Genomic DNA, 23870 nt, shown 5'->3' on the forward strand with positions numbered 1-23870 from the left:
TCTTCCTCCGGCAGAAGGGCCAGGCCAACAGCTTACCAAGTGCTCTCTGCGAGGGGGGAATTTAAATTTGAAACTCTCCTGCCCACCTCTGGCCAGAAAAGTAATTAGAAGGGTCCTGCCAGACCCCTGTTTTGGATGTTTTCAAAGTGAAGGGGGGCTGAGAGAGAGTCAGAGAGTTGGTGTAGTGATTGGTCAGAGCCTCCTGCTTCAGGACTGGAAGGCAGGGGGTCATTCAGAGTGGCTCCGCCCATATTTTCTATTCCTTAATATTTAAAGGCGATTGGGAAATTGTATCTTTCAGTCACTGAATTCTTGGTCTGAGATCATCATGAAACAAAAAAAGCATTAGTAGAAAACATACTATCTCTAGGACATCACCACCTTGAAAGATCCAGGTTGTTGTTGTTGTTATTATTATTATTATTATTATTATACCAAACACTCATCAGAAGATTCTTCATCTTTTCTCGATATTATTGGGAAGCCTTGCACTTGACAATGGTAACATAGACATTTTCATTTGGCATGGCGCTTCAGCCTCTCCACAAAGCACGGAGCCGAGGGCTCAGTCACAATATTTACCACAGTGGCTTTTTAGAGCATTTTAACTGAGTTCTAATTTTTCCATCAGCATTTATCTGACTAAGAAAGCTCTTGGAAGTAATTTAAGTCCAACGTTAAGAGAATCCCTATGTTGTAACTTTGAAAAAGAGCCATAAAGACTGTATCATAGAAGCAACGAATGATATTTAAATTAGTCCCGTCAAAGATCCTGGCCTAAGTCTGGTTAACTGGCATGCACCTGTTTCAGACCTGAACCTTAACTTCAGCAGAGTGTAGCTCTGAAATATCAGCTGGCAATTACTACGATGAGTTGTATTCATGCAGGCTACAGGATAGTCATCATCTTTTCTCTTAATTCTCACATTTAAGGAATCTGTTAGGTCTGTCAGTGATGTAGATATTCTGACTGCAGAAGACAAACATCCTAACATCCTTTTGGGTGCCATCTCATGAGGGTTAGGGTATTATCAATAAAACCTCCAGGTGACAGGCATCCTCCTGTAATTGTTCTTGTCCATTCTAGGAGACCAGCCTAAATGTATGCACTATTTCTAGAATTCTTGTGTGGTACTGACTAGACATTTGCATAATACTTAGGAATACTCAGGAATAATACTTAGGAAAGGTGCCAATTTCTATTGTAGAATGATCAGGGCAACCCTACATTGGTAGATACCTTGTGTACATAACTGGCCTGTAGAGAAAAATTCTATTTCATCAATCTTTCAATTTGGACAACTGTCCACATAAGTAGTCTTAATTTGTAAAGGCAGCATAATTGTCTGGTTTAGGTTTCTTGTATGGTGTCTATTCCTCAAATAGAATCCCAGACATCCTGTTTGCCATAGGATCAACATATAGCTGACTACTACAGTCAGTAGGATTAATCTAGTTTTATGGTTGGGCTTTCCAGTCTACACTACAATGTACATTAAAAATGGATCTGAGGGCTTGGGTGGTGGCTCGGTGGTGGAGCGCTCGCCTAGCACATGCGAGGCCCTGGGTTTGATCCTCAGCACCACATGAGAACATAAACAAAATAAAAGGATTGTTTCCATCTACAAGTAAAAAACAAATTGAAAAAATAGATCTGAGAATGGGTCCATAGAAGTTTCTTCATAATTTTTACTTACTTGACAAGTTCATGAAGCTGCATGGTTGGAAACTCTGCAGTTGGAAGATTTACCTTCCTATGTCAGGTTTTTCAGTCATTTTCATGATGACGGTTTAAATTCTATCTTTTAAACCTGATTTAATTTACTTAATCATGTTCAGCAGCAATGAACATGATTCAGTAAATTCAACAGCAGTCTCAATTTTTTTTTTTGGTGGTGCTGAGATTGAACCCAGGGCCTTGTACATGTGAGCAAAGCACCCTAACAACTGAGCTATATTCCCTGAGATTCTCAATATTACAATTAAGAAAAAAATTAAATATTTTGTAAGAACTAGTGTGTGCCTCTAGGGTCCTGTGTTCCCCCTTTTCTTTATTTAATAAAATTGAGTAAAGACTTGGCATAAGCCATAGTATCATCAATTTAAGTTATAGTTAGTAGTACAAGTATTTTAATGATAAGATTTACCTTGTATTGATTATTGTAATTTCCCAATATATATACTAGTTGATCCATCTTAACAATTTAAAAGGAATCCTCAATCTCTTTCTGAGAGAAGGTTTCAACATATCTTTATGTCTCAGAATATTATCCTTTAAATAAGTGTCTCTCGATGGTCTTTTAAAAAATGTCATTAAGCATTATATAAATCCTACCAAATTTTGTGGATAATAGTCCAATCAGAGAACTTCTATCATGTCTGTGAATTTTCAACAAGGTTTGCAACTTTTATTGCTCAAAACTAACATACAACTTTAATTTGGAGAACCTCAGTCCTAATAAAATTCCCAGATCTCAAAATGATTCAACAAACAAAATATTCAAGAATGGACAGTCTTTGAATCAATCAAATTTAGTCTCCAAGGAGAATTGTAAAAATTAGAATCTATGTCAGCAGTTTAATGTATTTAGTGTTTAATCAATGATGTGAATTTATTCACCCAAATTAATCCTTGCCTTAAACAATAAGAATCATTAGGCAATAAAGACCTTGCTTAAAGGAATTAAACTTAACATTTTAATAGATCTTTATCATGTCAAAATATGAACAAAAATATTAGCTCAGTGTCAGCATAGAGAGTAAAATCAGGGAAATAGCCTGAAATATCCTTGAATTAATCAGTTAAAACTTTTAGTCAGTCCAGTACATATAAATCCCTTTTTTTCACATTTCTATATTCTCTAATTAATAATATAAAAATATTTCTATTTAGGAAAATATTTTTATCATAAAAATCTAGAATATAAAGATCTTGGTTTACCCAAAGATGATTTCTTTTTTTTTAGGACCTCCAGTGTGTGCTTCTCCTCTGTTGAAATTCCTTTTAGAATTTTTCCTGGTTACACTTTGAAATAATTTCTGAAAATAATTTCTGAAAAATAATCATCTTTGTATCTTGATAAAAAAAAATATTAATGAGGGCTGGGGTTGGGGCTCAGTGGTAGCACGCTTGCCTGGCATGCATGAGGCACTGGGTTTGATTCTTGGCACCGCATACAAATAAATAAAAAAAAAAAGTAAAGGCCCATCAACAACTTAAAAAATATATATATTTTTTTAAAAAAGAAAAGAGATATCAATGAAAATATAGTTAAAGTCCTTGGATATTTCTGCAGATAAGGGCATAACCTAAAATAAATACAGTATATAATTGATTAACTTTATGTAACCACGTGGTTCTTAAGATATTTTGGATCCATTTCAACATGTTTTTAACTAGGAGTACACGACTGCATGTGACATCATGTGATGTAGCTGATGATCCTTGTGTATACATTTATTTATTTATTTTAATTTATTTGGTCAGGAACAAGAAGAAAAATTTGGGGGGTCATCCCAGGAACATGGATGGCTTTGTTTCTGCGATAAACAAATGCTTCCCCTGAGATACAGCCATCTGATCCTGTAGGAGGTTCAGAAAATACAAACACACACACACACACACACACACACACACACACACACACACACACAGGCTGAACCCTTTTATTGAGGAGAAGCCATTCAAATGAGGCCAGGGGTCAGGTTTCAGGGAGCTGAGTCTAGCTTCCTGCTGTCTTGTCCACAAGAGGCTTGGTTTCAGCTTTGGAGTTGTTCTGTATCCTCACTTGCAGTGAAAGCATAAATGAGAGTCAGACCCCATCATTCCTCCTCCAATTGAAAATCCTGCAGGAGAAGGGTGAAGTGTGTGGGAAGGGCGACCCCTGCCAGGCTCTTGCAGGAACACACAGCTGCAGAGTTCTTAGGGTCCCTGTTAGCCTCAGATTGTGTCACCTGAGCAGCAAGTGAAGACCTACTCTAATATCCCCCAGATTTCAGAGATGAGGGTATTTGCACAGAGCACATAAATAACCTTTGGAAAACATTCATTAGTAAAATAACGTTATATTGATGTATGCATAGATTTTGGAATGCTTCAATCTAGAGACGATTTTCACATTCTTTATGGTGTTTGAAGAGAAAATTCTTGATTAGGTACTCTTTATCAAATTTTCTGTTGTTGCTGGTGTAGGGGTTCATGCCTATCATCCCATCAGCTCAGAAGGCTGGCTCAGGAGGATTGCGAGTTTCAAACCAGCCTTGGCAAGTTAGTGAGACCTGAAGCAACTCAGTGAGACCCTGTCTTTAAATAAAATATAAAGAAGAGCTGGGCATGTGTATCAGTGGTTAAGTGCCCATAGGTTCAATCCTCTATACCAAGAAAATAAAATAAAAAATAAAAAAGTCTTAAAAGTGGTTCCTGATAGTACCTTCAGTCTAATTCTAAGACATCTTTCCTCTCTCAAGCTCACCAAAATTCCCTCTTATTTTTCACCCTGATAATTCGAGTAATTTCAGTATTTGCATTTCTGTGTGTTCCATGACACTAGAGTATATTTAAACACTTTATACATACATGGAGTGTAACTTATTCTGATTAGGATCCCAGTCTTTTAGTTGTGCATGATGTGGAGTTACCCTGGTCTGTAGTTATATATGAACATAAAAAATGTGTCCCATTAAGTTTACTCTCTTTTCTACACCATCCCCCTCCCTTAACATAATTTCCATTTATCTAATCCAATAGCCTTTTTTTTCCCTCCTCAAACTCCGTGTGTGTGTGTGTGTGTGTGTGTGTGTGTGTGTGTGTGTGTTACATTTTCTTTGTCCATTCATCTGTTGAAGGGCAACTGGGCTGATTGCAGAGTTGAGCTATTATAAATTGAGTTGCTATAAACATTTTTGTGGCTGAGTCACTGTAGTGTGCTGATCTTTAAGTCCTTTAGATATAAATCGAGAAGTGGCATAGCTGGGTCAAATGGTGGTTCCATTTCAAGTTTTCTTAGGAATCTCCACACTCCTTTCCAGAGTGATTGCACCAATCTGCAGTCCCACCAACAATAGGTGAGTGAACCTTTTCCCCACCTACTCGCCAATATTTAATGATACTTGTATTCCTGAGAATTGCCCTCCTGACTGGAGTGAGAGGGAATAGTTTTAACTTGCATTTCTCCAATTGCTAGAGATATTGAACTTTTTTTTTTCATATATTTGTTAACCATGGATGACTATATATTTAGTGTGTGGCTGGTGCTGGGGCTCCAGCTTCCTCATTCTGCAGGAAAACTTTTGAATCTTCTAGAATCATTTTAGAAACACTTCTATCCTATTTTAAGTTTGTAGTCCATTTACTATAATGAATTGTTCACAGTTGTGTGTATGATTCCATCTTCAAATACTCCCATGTGTTTATAAGAATCCAATCTCAGGCTACAACTTTGTGGTTTGTTCAGTGTAGTTCTATAGTAACAACTGATGTCACTCTGCTGAACCACAGAGTTTTGTCATGCATTTGAAAGAGTGGGTCATAGTTTTGGTTTTCTTCACAAATTGATGTGGGTTTTATGGAACTTGTCAATTTCTCTCCAAGTTTTGAAAATACACTGAATCCTTATGTCAATTTGGGGTGTACTGTTTTCTTTTACTTTTTGGGAAATTTAAAAAAATATATTTATAAAAATGTATTTGACTTTTACAAAACAATTATAGAATTGACAAAGATTTAACAAAATTCACGCCCAATTGAAGTTTATTACAATAATCTTCCCTAGGCGTGTTAGGCTCGAATTCAGGACCCTCAAAAGACCACCAGAGACCAAGGTCCATGTAAGCAGCAAAGAGGTGTTTATTGGGAGCTAATTCGGTCCTTCGTGTGCATCCAGCAACTGGTGATGCTGAGAGGCCCCTAGCCCAGTGTTTGCAGCAGTTTTATACACTCTTTGGGGAAGGCAGGGACTTCACATACATCATAGCATCTCTTGGCAAATCATCACACACCGCAGGAAAATCATAAAACAACTCTAAAACATGATTAGCACATTCAATGGTGGGAACAAGTTGGGTAGCGGTGATTGATTAGTACAAAGGGGAATTCATTTGAACTGGTTGGTTTAGGCCATTAGTGTTGTAGGTGCTGAACTACATGGTTTTCCAACATGTTATCAACCACCATAAACTATAGGGAGGGTCATCTGGCATCTCAGGTATTTTCCCTGTCTCATGCTGATTGGTGGCTGCTAGGGGGTTGCTATGGGTCCCCACCTAGAGTAACTCAGAGACACCTGGCACAGCGGATATCTCCTGTTATTTGCAGACAAACAACTCAGCAGGGTGCATTTATGCCTAGGAGTGCTCTGTGGGTGTTTTCAAGGACAAGGGTCATGCCCCTTTTTTGAACAGGCTTTGCTCTGAGGTACAAGCTGGTTTTTCAGACTCAATGGCATTTTTGTCACAAAGGTTGGAGGATCTCTGATCTCTGTGCCCTTCAACAGATGAATGGATAAAGAAATTTTGGTATATATACAGAATGGAATACTATGCAGCCTAAAAGAAGAACGAGATGATGGCATTTACCAGCAAATATATGGAAATGGAGAATATTATGCTACGGGAAATAAGCCAGTCCCAAGAAATCAGAGGCCAGATGTCTTCTCAGATATGCAGATCTAACTCACAATAACGTTGAGGTTCTTGGGAAGAATAGAGGAATTTTGGATTAGACAGAGGGAAGTGAACAAAGGGAAGGGGCTATGGGGGTAGATTGAAAGTAAAATAAATAAGACGTCATTACCCTTTGTACATATATGATTTCATGACCAGTGTAACTCTACATCATGTGCAACCAGAAGAATGAGGAGGTATAATACCCCTATGTAGCATGTGACCAAATGCATTCCGCTGTCCTGTGTAACTAATTTGAATCCATAAAAAATCTTTTCAAAAGTTCATTGTACATTTTTGTATAAAAACAGTACCTAGTACTTGGGAAATAATCCCCAAGTATTTAAATGAAATCATGAAGATTCATAGAAGGTCATTTAGCAAGCAGAAAGCAGTTAAGATTATAATGGGAGTCTTGAATCAATCATCACTCAGAGCAAATTTAATGTAGAAAAAAATAATAACAGAAAGAAAATAATTCAGAATCCAAGTAGGAAATAGGAATCACATCCTTAATGTGAACTTGGACTCTGGGAGTTCAGCTGTCTGTCAAAGCACTGCGTCTCTCTGCCCAGCCACAGGGTGCATTTCTGAGTGGGCTGCAAACTCTTCCTATTTTCTGAGTTTGCTGCCCCAGGATTTCTGCTGAATGCTGTGACTAACATTTAACCACTTGTCCTCAAACTCCACTTCATATCTATTTCTGAAGAAAACAATTCTCCTTCCACATGAAGAATGATATAAACATTGAAATGGCTTAAATATGTTTAATTACCCCCACCCTCAAATCTCACTGCCTTGCTAACCCGTGTTTAATGAACAAGTCACTTTCTGGGTTTTATTTAAACTTCTTGACTCTTTTTCAAGCACATGTACCTTTTCCTTGCTCCTCTTCATCCTCACATTGTAGGAAACTCTGTGGAGACTTGGGACAGTCTCCCTTCACCTGTGGGCTGAGGCCAATGATTTGCTTGTATTCATGAGGGTGTCTCTGGGGCATGGACCAAGGAGGCCTCATCCTTGAAACAAAACAGCTATTGGCCCAGGTTGAGGAGTGAGGTTCAGCAAGATATTGAAACGTTTTCAAGACATGTCAAGGGGCGATATGGTGCACAGAGAAACAAACATACTCAATGAGATTGTCTCAGTATTACTCTGTTCCTATTTTTTTTAAATTTTTTAGGTGTAGTTGGACACAATACCTTTATTTAATTTTTATTTATTTTTATGTGGTGCTGAAGGAGTGCAGGTTGCAAGTTCTGAGCAGCCTTCAAAAGGAATCTGCTGCCCTTAGGAGGGCATTTATTTTTATATTATTTTTGTAGATATCTTTCCAGGTAGTTAATAGTCTCAAAGCCCCAAACTTATTTGATGTCCATACTTTTCAAGAGTCACAATCTTTTCTGAAATATTGATTATCTAAGATATATTGAGGACATGGTTTAGAATATTTTCCTGTAACCTTTGACAATCAGGATTAATTATTTACATTTTCACCTTAATCACTAGGTGCACACTGTTGTGGGGCAGGTGACTCAGAAAACACACCAATTCCCAGTTCTGTCCAAATGGACAAAATTTAGCTGGGCAGCCAGGGAAAGCTCCCTGCAGGACCTATAACTGTCTCTGCAAGGAACAGACCCAAGCCTGAGCATGGAAGAAGCATTTCTTACATGATATGAAGTCTCGGGGTAAAATGGAGTCTGTTTGGTCATTGCCCATATAACCTGGCCCATAACACTATACTACTCAACTACATGTCTCCTGGTCTATTATTAACTTTTAACTTTAAATCATATGTATAATTACTTCATTAACCTTTAACTTTAAAGCACACCTATAATCATTAGTAAGCTTTCTTACTTTTAATCTAAAGTCCCAGTAAAACACACTTCAAATAGTGGAACACACTTGAAATAGTGAAAGCCTATTATTCCGAAGTGACTCTAAAATGTATCTATATTAATTTTACATTATTCTATTTTTAATTTCCAAAGTAATTTCCTTTTTTATGTATGACCTATTTAACTGTTTTCTTAAAGTTTCCTTGATCCTTGGTCAAAGCCCACCAAATTTCATGTCTTCTTAATCTTTTAACTAAAGGGCAGGTTGTGCATTTCAACCCATTTGCCATTGATATTAACTCTGTGTTTTCCACTTTCATCATGAATTCCTGTGTGAGGCAGAGGAGGGGTGTTAATTGGGGGGAATGTATTTTTATTAGCCTCTTGTCCTCGAGGGGAATACTATTATCTTCCTTTAATTAAGCCAGTTACATAGGGTGGTCCTTGTTGGCACAGCGATTGTTTTTTTTTTGTTTTTTTTTTTTGTAACTAGTCTATTGTAGAGGTTGTGACTTTGGAAGGGAGGGGGACATTAGTGTACATTGTTAACCCTGGGATAAACATTTCTTGTGGATTAGGCTTTTCTTGGGAACTTTGATTGGTCATCTTTCCCCTGTGAGTTTCTTAAGGAATAACACTATTGTTTGTCTCCTGAGAGATATTGAAACACACCTTGGGGCCTGTCTCAATTGTGTCCTTGGTCTCATTCTGGGAATTTTCCTGCATTATTGATTGACGGATGCCCTGTTCTCCATATCAGGAGGATCATAAACAAAACACTTAACATTCCCCATGGTTTCGGTTTCCAGATGGTGTGGCCCTGCCACAGCATCCCCCACACTGTGACCCTGTCAGACAGCGGATGACAGGAACCCCTTCACCAACTCCTGATTGTGAAAAACCCCAGTAAAAAAAAAAGAGAAATAAAAAAAAAGAACTGGGAAGTCACTTCAGCAGAACCCAACATGCCTGCTCTGTACTGAACAGGTGATTGAGAGCTGCCTAGGCGGGGAAGCCCTTTACCTGGGTCTTGAAGAGTGGCAGCTGCACTAACTGCACTTAAGCATTAAGCATTAAGAGCTCTGTAGGCCCAGGGATGCTCCTGAGCTGCTTAAAAGTTGGGAACCAGAAGAGCTAAAGGGGGAAGGACAGGATGGAGCAGCCAAGGACACATTAATCAAAAACCTTGTAGCTCCCAGTAGAAAGGGGCGATTCCGGGGACAAGCTATCTTAACAGCAGATTGGCTAAAGGGCAGGTTCTGGATAAAGGTGGAGGAAGGGCACTGAAGGAATTGACATTTTAATCCCTCAGGGAAGTCTCCAACTTGCCAGACTCATCAAAATTGGCCTCACCCCTTTTCACTGTCTAGACTGACTTGTTCAATTCTGGCTTCACCCCAGGCCCTGCGTGCACAAAGGAGCAAGAGTCCAGCCCCCTAGAGATTCCAAATGCGGAACCTGGTGGAGCTGAATTCCCACCAATTCTATGAGGGAGGTGGGGCTGTTCCAACACCCTTGGAAGGAATAAAAAAAAAAAAAGGAGGTGTTCCCTAAGCTGCCCTGGCTGCCTTGGGAGTCATCCTACTTGTGCCCCATCCAGAATAAGCAGCTGCAGAAGCCCCAGCTTCACAAGGAGGTGGGGACCCTGGAGAACCTGTTTCCAGGCGCCACTCCCCAGGCCCACAGTTGGGAGGTTAATCGGATGAAGTGAACCACCAGGGTCCAGGAGCGCGCCCAGCAGCCCCGTGGGTGGAGACACCAGCCCAGGCAGGATTGCGCCCAGATCTGGGGTCAAGGTCCTTCCTCGGTGCCAGCGCACAGCCATGGGATCCACGCAGAGGTGCGCTCCCAGGCCCAGGGGACGTGCCTAGGCCACCGCCAGGTACTTGGGACCCGGGGACTGAGCCACTCCGGCCTGGGGAGGGGACGAGCGCAAGACCCTGGGAAGGAAGCCAAGGCACTCAGAAATGGCGAGTCACCAAAACCCAGCCCCAGGCGCATTCTCTTCGAGGCCCAGAAAGCAGCGCTGGGGTGGGGCGCACAAGGAGGTGGGGGGCGGAGCAGGAGGAGGGGGCGCAGGCCAAGCAGGAGGCGGGGCCGGTTTGAGCCCCTGGAAACTGCGCCTGCGACTAAGGCGGGGCTGCTCCCGGGTCGTAGGGGGTGACACATCTCCCCATGCTGAGATCCTCGGGCCTCGGAACCTCTCCAAGACCCGCTCCCTGCCCCCTCATGACCTGTGTCCCCCACACCAGGTCGGCACAATTGCGCTGAGGTGTCTCCCCACTAAGACCCGCTCTGACCCCTCCCATTCGGAGCCGGGACCCCTCCCCAGGGCCAAGTCCCACAATCTCTATAAGGCATGTCCCCTGCCCCACCCTGACACGGCTGTGACACCCTCCACATACACATTTTTTAAGACACGCAGCCCGATGCCCGTGTCCCCCCAATAAATTCGTAGTCTTCCGTGTCCCGTCCTGGTCCCCACCCCCAGCCATGGCCTGTCACTCTAAGACAAAATCCTGTCCCTCACCCAACACGGTCTTGACCCTGGCTGAGACTCCTGTCCAGTCCCCTCCCCATATGGCCGTCTGGCCCTATCACTCCCTGTATTCCACCTGGTCCCGACTTGGAGCTCGGCTTGAGTCCCCCCCACACACACACACACCCCGCGCCCCCTCCCTGATGCTGCTGGGGAGTCCCCAGGAACAGTCTAAGCCACTGCTGTCCCGCTCCAGGGCCTCTCTCCCCTCCCCCCAGCACTGACGGTGCCTTCAACACTAGGGCCGCCACTAGACCCCTGCGCTGCCCCTTCCCCTCCTAAGTCACTCCCCACTCCGCTCCTGGGACAAGTGTCCACCCTGAGGCAGCTCCGCGGTGCCCAACAATAAGGCCCGCCCCCAGCATGTTCAGTCCCCCCATCCTAGGGCACACCCCTTGCGCCACCCCACTTTAAGGCCTAGTCTCCCCCTAGACAGGCCCTGGTGGGCTCCTGGGCACGTCCACTCCCAGCCTCAGCTATGCGTTGCCGGCTCAAACTGAGGCAAGACCCTTGCTCCACCCCCAGCGTATCTCCTCTAGGACACGCCCCTTGCTCCGCCCCCTGCAGTCCATTGGGCACTTTAGAACACGCCCTTGCACCGCCCTCCACCCTGTGTCCCCCTAGGAAGGCCCCATCCAGCTCCTGGGCGCGTACCCCTCGCAGCCTCAGCTCCGGGGTTCCCAACACTCAGTCCCGTCCCTGGCCCACCCCCAGCACGCCTACACCCCCACTCTAGGACACGCCCCGCCCTGCTCTTGGCCCCCAAGTCCCCCATCCCGCCCCAGCGCAACTGTGCAGGGCCTTATGACCCTCCCCCACCGCCAGCTAAAAACCACAGGATGCGGACCCTTGACTTTTCCTCATCCCCGCCCCCCGCCACAGCTGCCCCCCTTCCCCAGCGCTAGGACACGCCAGTCCCCCTCTGGGTCTTCCAGTCTGCCCACTTCACTTTTGCGCGGCCCGATCCTCCAGCAGTGGGACCGGCCTCCAGTCCCCCAGCCCCAGGGCGCACAAGGTCTATGGCAGCCCCCTCCCCTTTCCTCCGGCTACCCTCCCCCCACATTGTGACGTCGCAGTGACTCCGCCCACCTGCTCTCCCGGGTTGCCCCACCCCCAGCGCGTCCTGGATAGCTGAGTCCCTCTGGGTCCTGGGGCAGGTGGAGCCCAGGACCCATCAGTGAAGCTCCTAGTAGTCGCTGGGGCGGTGGGGCGCCTGGCCCCCTGTTCAGAGGCTCAGGGACTCTCTGCCGGCTGCACTGCGTCTCTGGGGTTGCTTTGAATCCCCCATCTGTGGTTTAAAATCCTAGTGTCCCTGTGAGTCTGGTCTTGCTAGTGCCCTGCCTGGATTATAAATTATACGTTATGACAGGCATCTATATATACTGGAAAAGTATAGTCTATATAGGGTTAGGTACTAGCTGAACTTTCAACATCCTCTGAGATTTTTGGAATGTGTCCCCAGAGGATAAAGAAGGGACCTCCGCTGTTTGCATGGGGTTAAATTGGAGGGGACTTTCTTATTAGGAGGGCTCAGTGTCTTATTGCTTGCTGAGAATCTCCAGTTTGGGTGCAGGGAGGAAATGGGCCTCTCTCAGCTTTGGTCTTGATTGGCCATTAGCAGTAGAGACTCCACCCTGGTTTTCTTTGGGCTGCTGGATTCCTTGCAAAACCAGAGGCTTCCCACAACTGGATAATTCTCTTGGAGCTCAGTAGGCATCATAGGAGTTTGGTTCAATTCCTCACCAGACACCTCACATCTACATATGCATGGTGTAAACTTTGCATGCCAAATCCTGTACATTTATTTCCTCTGCAGGGACTCCACCCTGCTTCTCCTCCTTGTATGTTGGCTTCTGCAGACCTGTGAGCAGAAATCACCAAACGCCTCCAAGCCAAACATCCTGCTGATCTTGGCAGATACTCTGGGCATTAGGGAAGTTGGTTGCTATGGGAACCTTACACTGAGGTAGAGTGCGGTTTGGGTGGTGGGGTGCTGCCTTGTGTGCAGTTTCGTGGAGTAATTCACTTAAAATTCACCAGTGCAAATGAAATTTCTTAGTGCTGCAGAACTCAGCACCAAAAATGATTATTTTCCAACAGTAAAAATAGGGTCTTAGCCCTCTCAAACGACTTGAGGCCCTGCTGGGTATGTAAGGGTTTTCTGGGGCTGCTGTAATAAATAACCAAAACACAGAGACTTAAATGTAATCCAGGTACCACCACCCCTCACCCAGCCCTGAAGGGCGGAGGCTGAGACCAGAGTCCCAGGCTGAGCTCCCTCCATGGGCTCCAGGGAGGCTCCTCCTGCCTCTCCAGCTCCTGGGGCTCGAGGTGGCCCCTGGCGAACAATATAGTGGCCCCTCAAAAGCTTAAGATTGAATCACAATATGACCCAGCAATGCCACCACTGGGTTCAGACCCAAAGGATTTGAAAGCAGTGAGTCCAAAAGATACTCGCATATCCTGGGTTCACAGAAACCCTGATCCCCAGTATGTCTGGAGACTAGGGCAAAACGCATGTCTTAGTGGGGTGTGGGGGAACCAGGGCCAAAATGGTGTCCAGGAGGTCTGAATGGGGGTCTTTGGAGTCCAGAGGATCTTAAAGAGTGTGGGGTATTTTCTTATTTTTGCTAAACTGGGTAGAGGGTTACACACAGGCTTATAAAATTGTACTCAGTTCTGAGTCTTTTATTCTCAGGGTTAGCAAATCACTAGAATTTTACCCTAAATCCATCAACCTGAATCTTAGGTATCCATTTATGAACGAGCCATTCCTCGGCCCACCCATCTGTCCATGTTTTCATCCAGGCATCATCCATTTGTCTATCTGCCCATCCACCTATGCTGGATGGATAGATGGATGGGTGGGTGGATAGATGGATGAATAGATGGGTGGATGGTGGGTGGGTGGGTGGATGGATAGATGGGTAGATGGATAGATGATTGCCTGGATGGATGGATGGATGGATGGGTAGATGAGTGGATGGATAGATGGATGGATGGATGGGTAGATGGTTGCCTGGATGGATGGATGGATGGATGGGTGGATGGATGGATGGATGGATGGATGGATGGATGGATGGATAGATGGATGGATGGATGGATAGATGGTTGCCTGGATGTATGGATGGTAGATGGGTGGATGGTGGGTGGATGAATGGATGGATAGATGGATAGATGGGTGGATGGATGGATAGGTGGATGGGTGGATGGATAGATGGGTGCCTGGATGGATGGATGGATGGGTGGCTTGGTGGGTGGATGGATGGATGAGTGGGTGGATGGGTGGGGAGATGGGTGGTTGGATGGGCAAATTGGTAGATGGGTGGATGGGTGAATGGATTGATGGGTGGGTGGATGGATGGGTGGGTGGGTGGATGGGCAAATGGGTGAATGGATGAATGGATGTATGTATAGATGGATGGTTGAATGGTGGATGAATGAGTGGGTGGGTGAGTAGATGGATGGATGGAAGAACTGACAAGGTTCTTTAGCCTTGGTCCTACTGGTACACTGGCTCAGATCACTCTGTGTGATGGGCCCATCCTGTGCATTGTAGGATGTTGACCAACATTTCTGGTCTCCACCTGCTGCTAACCAATAGCACCACATACCAAAGTGGGACACGTCCAGTGTCTCTGTACTTTTCCAGTTGTCCTCAGGGGAGCAAAACTTTTCTTATGGGAGGTCACTGAGTGGTCAGCTTTAGGCGCATGAAGAACAAGGTCTGAGCTTTTATAGCTTAGCTCCCACCAGATGCAGTCTCCTCCATGGGAGAAGGGAAGAGAGTAGCACCTGTCATCTGACAGTCCCTGGGGAATTCCTTGAGCTCTAGGGGCTGGGTCACTGCCTTTAGGATTCGTATCCACAGTAAGATTCTCAATCTATTTTTGCACGTCTGACTGCAAAAGCTCTTAGGTGAAGTGTTTCATCTTCTCTTTGAATTTTGCACCTGAGAAACCTGGTAGAAAAGTCAGGGTGCACCCTTCGTGGATGCTGATGAGATATTTAAAGCATACAAGCCCCCTGGGTTGCATACCCCCCCAAAAAATAAGAAAAAGCCAAAAATTTTGCCTTTGTGTGTGACATCGGTCATCTCTTCCTTCAAATATAATTTTGTTGGGGTCCATCTTCCTGTAAGAAGCCCTGTGATGTAACCACAGAGTTATTGTGACAGGGGGTTCCCCATAAGCCACCCTAAGAGAAGAATGTCACCACGCAGATGTGCATTTTGTACCCTGAACCCACCTAAGGTCCTGGCTGAGCGCAGACTGCCTGGGCTCAGAACCCACGTCATTCCCCAGCTGGACAAACACTGTGCAACATCTGTCATTCATGACCTCCAGAAATTGAAATGGGCAAGGTGTCTCTGTGCTAGCCCCCCAGGCCAAAGCCAAAATTCAAAATCTGGGGTGCCCTTTGTAGCTTTTGCAACAGCTGTGGTGGGGGGAGGGCTGTAGGAGGAACCGCCCAGGGTGAGCCTCATCTGTCCTTTGCAAACTCAGAGAAGTGGGTGCACAAAGACATGTGCCACGCAGCCCCGGGAAGTTCCATGCAGGCCTCCTCTGAGGCCCAGAGCATTCCCAGCCCTTTCCCAAAAGATATTCATCTGATTTTTTCAGGACCCTTAATATCGACCAGCTGGTGGAGGAGGGCATGAGACTCACCCAGCACCTGGCGGCTCCCCGCTCTGCACCCCAAGCAGAGCCACTCCAATCAGGTGGGTGTCGCGGGGACCCTGGACAGCAGCTCCCGGCTGCAGCCTGGACCCCATCGCCACTCTAGCTGGGAAGTGATCCCGCAGATACTGGGAAATTGAAAGCTAATGTGCCCTCCTGTCACCTTCCTGCAGTGTGTGCCCCAAACAGGAGCTCGTATGCCCTCACCCCTCACGACCCTCAGCCCCTGTGGGTGTTAAAACCTACGCACAATACCGGGCATGGTGGCGCACGCCTGTCATCCCAGCGGTTGGGAGGCTGAGGCAGGAGGATCACGAGTTCAAAGCCAGCCTCAGCCAAAAGGAGGCCCTAAGCAACTCAGTGAGACCCTGTCTCTAAGTAAAGTGCCAAATAGGGCTACAGAGGGGGCTCAGGGGTTAGGTACCCCTGGGGTAATCAAATGGGAGTCACAAATAACCACACACCTCTTCCTGAGGTCTAGATTGTCCCTAGCTGATCTGGGACACACAGCACACTGCAGGTTCTTCGGGAATCGTGCTGATACTCAGAGAAAAAAATTGCTCAGGGAAAAAACACCCAACACCAATATCTGTGTACGTCTGGTACAGGAGAAAGGTTCTTTTCCTTCTGATATTTTCCACGTACCAGCTCTTGTCTCATAAAATTGCCAGTTAGGTGCTCTTGGTAGGCTGTGCAGAGGGAGCCTTCTGGGACGGGTTTACCACCATCATTGGTGGATGAGAAGCAGAAATACGGTGATTGACAGGTGAGATACAATGCTCCATAGATGATGATGGTGATACCATCAATGAAGGAAGATGGATTAATGATGCTCAATTGATAGCAATCCTGTCAATAGATAATAGAGGAACAGGTGATAGCTAATGATGGGTGATAGAGGTATATAGAGGTGACAGATGCATAATGCACATACAGGTGACAGGTAAATGATGTGTGGATAGAAAGGGGATAGATGCAACGTATTGGTACCTGGATGATAGGTAATGATAGATAGATAGACAGATATATAGATAGATAGATACGCAGACTGGGTTGGTTCTCATGATAGGCAAGGTGTGTCCTAGTTATGCAGCTGATATTGGGGCAGATGATGCTCAGTGGTGGGGTCATGCTGTGCACAATAGCAAATTTAACAACCTCTCTGATCTGTACCCACTCCCTACCCAGAGCACCACTTCCCCACATTCCCCAAGTGCTGACAGCCAGATTCTTGCCCACTGTCCCCTGGTGCCCAGAATCCCTTTGCTAATACCTGTTCCTGGCAAAGGGAACATGAACCTTGCTCTGCTGTGGGATCCGCAGGAATGGACAACGATGAGTACCTGGTCCTCTACTGGAACGCAGGCTCAGGCAGTCTTCCTGCCAACGAAACCACTTTTGCAAAAATCCCAAAGGAGCAAGGCTATGCCATCAGCCTCATAAGCATTTGAACACCTGATTCCCCTCCCATCCAATTGTCAAGGGACCAATTTCGTCTAAAGGAAAAAAAAAAACTTTCATCCTTCTCCGCTTCCTGAGTTGGTATCTGGCTCCACTCCAGCCCTCTCAGATGATTTTCAGTTCAGAAGTTCTCCTCATTGCAGAGGTTTGGGGTTCTTTGATATATATTTTGCCTTCTTTCCTTCTATGACCCTGTCTATCTTCTTCAGCTCCAAGGAATCAGAAAGCTCCTCAGAGGCTGGCTCCACCACCTGTAATTCCAGTAGCTTGGGAGGCTGAGGCAGGAGGACCGCAAGTTAGAGGCTCACCTCAGCAGTTTAGAGAACCCCCAAGTAACTCAGCAAGACTCTGTCTCTAAATAAAACACAAAAATGGTCAGGGATGGGGCTCAGGGGTCGAGTGGCCCTGAGTTCAATCCCTTGGTACCAAAAACCAAAAGCAAGTCTTGGTTGAGGTCACTCATAGCCTCTGCTGATTCAGGATCTGCTCTTTCGAGGTTTTCTTTCCCCTGACCACATCCGAATGGCCCCGGGGTTCTTTGTCCCAGGCAACAGCGTGCGCCCTTTGTGTGGCTGACCACCCACCCCCACTCGCAGGAAAGTGGCACCAGGGTGTGAGCTACGAGTCCCGCGGTGACCACTGCCACCACCCGCTGAACCACAGCTTCCACTATTTCTATGGACTGCCCTTCACACTGATCAACAACTGTGACCCTGACAGGCCCCCAGAGCTGGGGGTCACAGTGGCTGCCCGGTTCAGCCGCTACACCTGAATCCTGGCTCTGGGCGTCCTGATTCTCATGGCTGCCAAACTCAGTGGCCTCCTCTTGGATCCCTGGACCGCAGTCGGGAGCACGGCCAGCCTCGTTTTCACCACATGGTTCTCCAGCTGTGGGTTCCTGTGACTCTGGAAAACTGTGTGCTCTTGCTCAGGTCACCAGCAGCCCATGGATGTGGGGAGCACAACCAGACGGATGCTGCAGAAAGCCAAGGCCTACATCCAAAGGCGGGGACCCTTACGATCCGGGGTGATGGGGCAGTTTCTGAGCCGTGAGCTACCCTGGGGTCCCATAGCAGCAGGTTCATTGAAAAGGTCCAAACTCACACTTCATTCACAAAGGAAAGGAAGCTATCCTTCTTCATGGCTACACAGTATTCCACAGTGTATATGCTGAAGGATTTCTTTATGGAGTCACTTTGCCCATGTCTGTCATCCTAGCAGCTGGGGAGGCTGAGGCAGGAGGATAGGCAAGTTGGAGGCTAGCCTCAGCAACTGAGAGAGGCCATAGGAGACTCAGTAACACTCTGTCTGTAAATAAAATATCAAAAGGACTGGGGAAGAGACTCACTGGTGAAGCACCCCTGGGTTCCATCTCTGGTGCTAAAAAAAAAAAAAAAAAAAAAAAAAAAAAAAAAAAAAAAGAAAAAGAAAAAGGAAAGGTCCAACCTCTTCCTATGAATTGGTTTCCACACTTGGATCTCTGCGTTGAGTTACCGGGTTGCAATGGGAAGTATCCAAGTAGTGGTCGTGCATCAGGGACTCCTTCCAAGGCCCAGGGAATGCCTGAAACCCCAGAGAGTACCCAACCATTCATATATAAGTAATAAATAAATATTCATACATATACTACAATATATAGCTATTTCCCTATGTGTACATACCTATGAAGATGTTTAATTTATATATTAGGGAAAGTCAGAAATTAGCAGCACCTAATAATAAAATAATAATTATGGCAATGTTCTGTAACACAGGGTGGGTGGGTGGGGTGTCCCGTCCCTCTCTCTCAAAATATCTTCCTGTACTATAGTGACCATGGATGTTGTTTTACTCAGACAAAATTGCCACTGTGATCAAAGGTCCCAAGAAGAACATTTGGAGGAGGAAGAGTTTATTTGGGGCTCATGGTTATCAAGGTTCAGTCCATGGTTGGCCGACTCCATGGCTCTGGCCCAAGGGGAGCAGAACAAAATGGCGGAAGAGACTGGAGGAGGAGAGCAGCTCAGGATAGGGCACCAGGAAGCAGAGAAAGCTCTGCTCATGAAGGACAGGATAGAGACCCCCAAAAGCACAGCCCAGGGATCCCCTCCTCCAGCCACACCCCACCTGCTACAGTCACCACCCAGTGAGTTCATCCAAGTGGATTAAACCACTTCTAGGTCACACCTCTCGTAATCTAATCAATTTACCTGTGAACTTTCTTGCATGGTCTCACCCATGCGATTTTGGGGGACCCCTCACAGTGAAATCCCAGCAGGTGAACCCAGGTCACGGACGTAGCACATTCAAGGTCCACTGTGGACGTCATCATCTCCCGTCCATATTCAGTGGTTTTCTTCTTTCACAAACAAGGACAGGCCCTTTCTCCTCTTTGTGTCCCTGCTGCACGTCCACACTCCTCTGGTGACCTTGAAAGCCTTCCTCAGGAGAAGCCACCACGGTTTATACAGAGACAATGTGGAGGGGATGGAGTAGTTTGTAGGTACGTAAAGATCAAGAATGGGGGAGAGTACACCCCACTTGTGTCCCTTGTTTGTTCATTTCTTCCCAGTGATAGTCTAATTTTGCACAAAACCAATCATTTTGTTAGCAATCAGTTTTGTGAGGAGCTGTCATTCATCGTAACCCTTAGCGGTTCCTGGAAGCAGAGAGACAACTTTAGCTTTCAGCATCGTGGAGGAAAAGGGCTCTGCTTTCAGGGCTTGGGGACACGCTAGAGAGAAGCAAGAACTTGCAGACTCTGCCACCTGCGAGGGTTTCCTGGAGACATGGAAGCCCTCGCAGGTCAGGTGACACGTCCTTGCACAAATATCCTGACATCTGAGCTAGGTGAGAGGCAGATGTCCCCAAGGAATACAGCAGCTCACATCCCTCGTGAATTGGCCTCTGTGCCTTAAGGGGTAGGAAGGACTGCTGGTCTCTGTGGTGCAGGGAGCTGGGTTTGCAAGTGTCCCCTGCTCTGCGGATCATGGACATCATATATTATACTGCTATTGGTTATGGTTCCTTCCACGTGGGCTGAAATCTGTCATTGATTTTCCCTGCCCCGGGCTACCTTCTCACACTTTTATTAGGGCATATCGAAACCACGCCTGCTGTCAACGTCCTGGATATTTTTTGCAAGTCTCTCCTGGTTTTCGAGGTGACACGGTGCTAAACAGACCTGGGCATCACAGTCTAAGCACCATGATCATACGTGTCCCTGTGGGCTCTGGGCAGGGGGCTCTTTCTGTGACGGTCCAGTACAAGGTGTCTTGCGCATAGAATGGAAAGCGCATGTCCCCAACTGAGAACCATGTGGGTGCTCTCTCTGACACCTTCCACCTTCTCCACAGGTAAAGCCCTCCATACCCTTGACTAGAATGGTCTGAAGAACTCTACGCTCACTACTATGCCTCTGATCATGGAGGGTCACTGGAGGCCACAGATGAATACCAGCAGCTGGGGAGCTGCAACAGGATCTACAGAGGTGAGGGCCTAGCCACAGGGAGAGATGGAGACAGGGAGCATGAGGAGTCCACGTCGGAGGTCTCAGAGCAAGGAAACTATGGAGGAGGAGTAGGGGGGATGATGATGAAGAGGAGAAGGAGGAAGAGACAGAGGTGGAGGAGGAGGCAGAGGAGGAGGAGACTGAAGAGGAGGAAAGGGGATAAAAAACAAAGACAAGCAAGCAGGAGGAGGAGGAAGAGGAGGAGGAGAGATGATGATGTTGATGAGGAGGAGGAAGAGGAGAGATGAGGAGGAGGAGGAGAGGGAGGAGAAGGAGGAGGAGATGGAGGAGGAGAAGGAGGGGGAAAAGAGGGGGTGGAGGAGGAAGAGCATGAAAAAAAGGAGGAGGAAGAAGAGGAAAAGAATGTGGAAGAGGAGGAGGTAGGGGGAGGAGAAGTGGGGGAAGGAAAAAAGGAGGAGGAATAAAAGGAGGAGGAGATGAAGAAGATGGAGGAGAGATGAGAAGGAGGAGGAAGACGAGAGATGAGGAGGAGAAGGAGAAGAGGGAGGAGAAGAAAATAAAGAAGATGGACGAGCAAGAATAGGAGGCTGAGGAGAAGGAGGAGGAGAAGGAGGTGGAGGAGAAGGAGGAATAGATAGAGAAGTAGGGGGAAGAGAAGGAGAAAGAGGAGGAGGAAGAGGAGGAAAAAATGAATGAGGAGAAGGAGGAGGAGATGGAGAAGAGATGATGATGATGATGCGGAGGAGGAGGAAAGATGGCGGAGGAAAAGAGGGAGGAGGAGAAGGAAGATGAGGAGATAGCAGAGGCAGAGAAGAAGGAAGAGGTGAAGGAAAAGAAGATGGAAGAGAGATGATGATGATAAAAAGGAGGAGTAGGAGAGATGAGGAAGAGGGGAAGGAGAATGAGGAGGAGATGGAGGAGAAGATAGAGGAGGAGGAGAAGAGGGGGAGGAGGAGGAGGATAAGAATGAGAGAGATAAGAAACAAGGAGAAGGAGGAGGAGGAGATGGAGAAGGAGGACGAGAGGAAGAAAGAGCAGGAGGAGAAGGAGAAGGAGAAGAAAGAGAAGGAGGAGGAAAAGGAGGAGGAGGAGGAGATGGAGAAGAAGATGGAGGAAGAGGAGGAAAACGAGGAGGAGTAAGAGATGGAGAAGGAGGGGAGGAAAGAGATGAGCACGAGAAGAAAAAGGAGCAGGAGGAGGAGAAGATGTAGGAGGAGAAGGAAGAGCAGGAGGAGGAGGAGAAGGGGGAGGAGGAGGAGATAGAGGAAAGAGGATAATGAGGAGGAGGGATGAGGAGAAAGAGGAAGAGATGGAGATGGAGGAGATGAGGAAAAGGAGAAGGAGGAGGAGAGATTTTGAGGAGGAGAAGAAGGAGGAGGAGGGAGGAGGAGAAAGAGGAAGAGATGGAGATGGAGGAGAGGAGAAAAAAGAGAAGGAGGAGCAGGAGAGATTTTGAGGAGGAGAAAAAGAGGAGGAGGGATGAGGAGGAGGAATAGAAGAGAGAGAAGGAAGAGGAGGAAATGGAGAGGGAGAAGGAGGAGATGGAGAAGGAATAGTAGAGGATAGGAAGGTAGCAGAATACAACAGTTACTAATATGGCATTATGCAAAATTGTGGATGTGTAACCGATGTGATTCAGCAATCAGTATTTGGGGTAAAAATGGGAGTTCATAACCCACTTGAATCTAATGTATGAAATATGATATGTCAAGAGCTTTGTAATGTTTTGAACAACCAATATAAAATAATTATCTCCAAAAAAAGATGGAGGAGGAGGAGATGCAGGAGGAAAAGAAAGAAGGGTGGAGGAGGAGAAGGAGAGGGAGAAGAAGGAAGAGCAGATGGAGGAGGAGGAAGAGGAGATAGATGAGGAGGAGAAGAAGAGAAAGGAGGAGGAGGAAAAGGAAGAGCAGGAGTAGAAAAAGGAGGAGGACATGGAGAAGGAGGAAGAGATAGAGGAAAAGGAGGAGCAGGAGTAGAAAAAGAAGGAGGAAATGCAGAAGGAAGATGAGATGGAGGAAAAGGAGGAGAATTAGATGGAGAAAAGGGAGGAGAATAGGAAGTAGAAGAAGGGGGAGATGGAGGAGGAGGAGATAGAGGAGGAGAAGAAGGAAGATGAGGATATGGAGGAGGAGGAAGAGATGAAGGAGGAGGAGGAGAAGAAAGAGATGAAGGAGGAAAAGGAAGAGGAGATTGAAGAGCAGGAGGAGTAGAGGGAGAAGGAGCAGAAGGAGGAGGAAGAGGAGAAGATGGAGGAAGAGAAAAAGGAGAGAGGTGAATAGGAGGAGGAGAAAAGGAGCAGCAGTTAAAGAAGGAGATGGAGGAAGAGAAGGAGGAGGAGATGGAAAAGACATGGTGATGTTGATTAGAAAGAGGAAGAGGAGAGATGAGGAGGAGGAGAAGGAGGAGAGGGAGAAAAAAGGAGGAGGTTATGTAGGAGGAAGAGGAACAGAAGGGGAGGATGAAGAGGAGAAGAAAAAAAGAAGAAGGAGGAGGAAAAGGATAGATAATGATGATGACAAAAATGAGAAGAGATGAGAAGGAGGAAGAGGTGAGGGAGGAAAAGGAGGAGATGTAGAAGGAGGAGGAGAAGGAGTTGGAAAAGAAGGATGAGATGGAGGAAGAGGAGCAAGAGTGGGATGAGGAGGAGAAGAAGGAGGAGGAGGAGAATGAGGCGGAGTAGTTTGAGGAGAGGAAGGAGAAAGAGGAGGAGACGGAGAAGGATGAAGAGGAGATAGAGAAGGAAAACGAGAAAAAGGGGGAGAATGAGAAAAAGTAGGAGGAGAAAAAAGAGCAGGAGGAGGAGAAAAAGGAGCAGGAGGAGGAGGAGAATAATGAGGAGGAGATGAGGAGGAGATGGAGAAGGAGGAAAGAGATCAGGAAAAGAAGGAGGAGAAGGAGCTGGAGGATGAGGAGGAGGAGGAGGAGAAGGAGGAGGAGATGGAGGAGAGATGATAATGTTGATGAGGAAGAGGGAGAGGAGTATAAAGAGAAAGAGGAGGAAGAGATGGAGGAAAATGAGGTGGAGAAGGAGGAGTAGGAGGGGAGAAGGAGGAGAAGGAGGAGGAGGAGAGTGAGGAAAAGGAGTGGAGAGGGAGGAAGAGGAGAAGGAGGGGAGGGGGAGGAGGATGAGAAGGAGGAGGAGGAGGGATGATGATGATGAGGAGGAGATAAGGAGGAGGAAGAAGAGAATGAGGAGAAGTTACAGGAGATGGAGAAGGAAGAGGAGGAGGAAG

The 23870-nt window shown here is 46.3% G+C and overlaps 1 pseudogene; it reads left to right on the plus strand.

Moving 5' to 3' along the window:
* The first annotated feature begins 10471 nt into the window (after nucleotides 1-10471).
* LOC144374060 (uncharacterized) lies at nucleotides 10472-23534 on the plus strand (annotated as a pseudogene).
* The last annotated feature ends 336 nt before the right edge of the window (nucleotides 23535-23870 follow it).

Source organism: Ictidomys tridecemlineatus, unplaced genomic scaffold (genome assembly GCF_052094955.1).
Source record: "Ictidomys tridecemlineatus isolate mIctTri1 unplaced genomic scaffold, mIctTri1.hap1 Scaffold_568, whole genome shotgun sequence".
NCBI lineage: Eukaryota > Metazoa > Chordata > Mammalia > Rodentia > Sciuridae > Ictidomys > Ictidomys tridecemlineatus.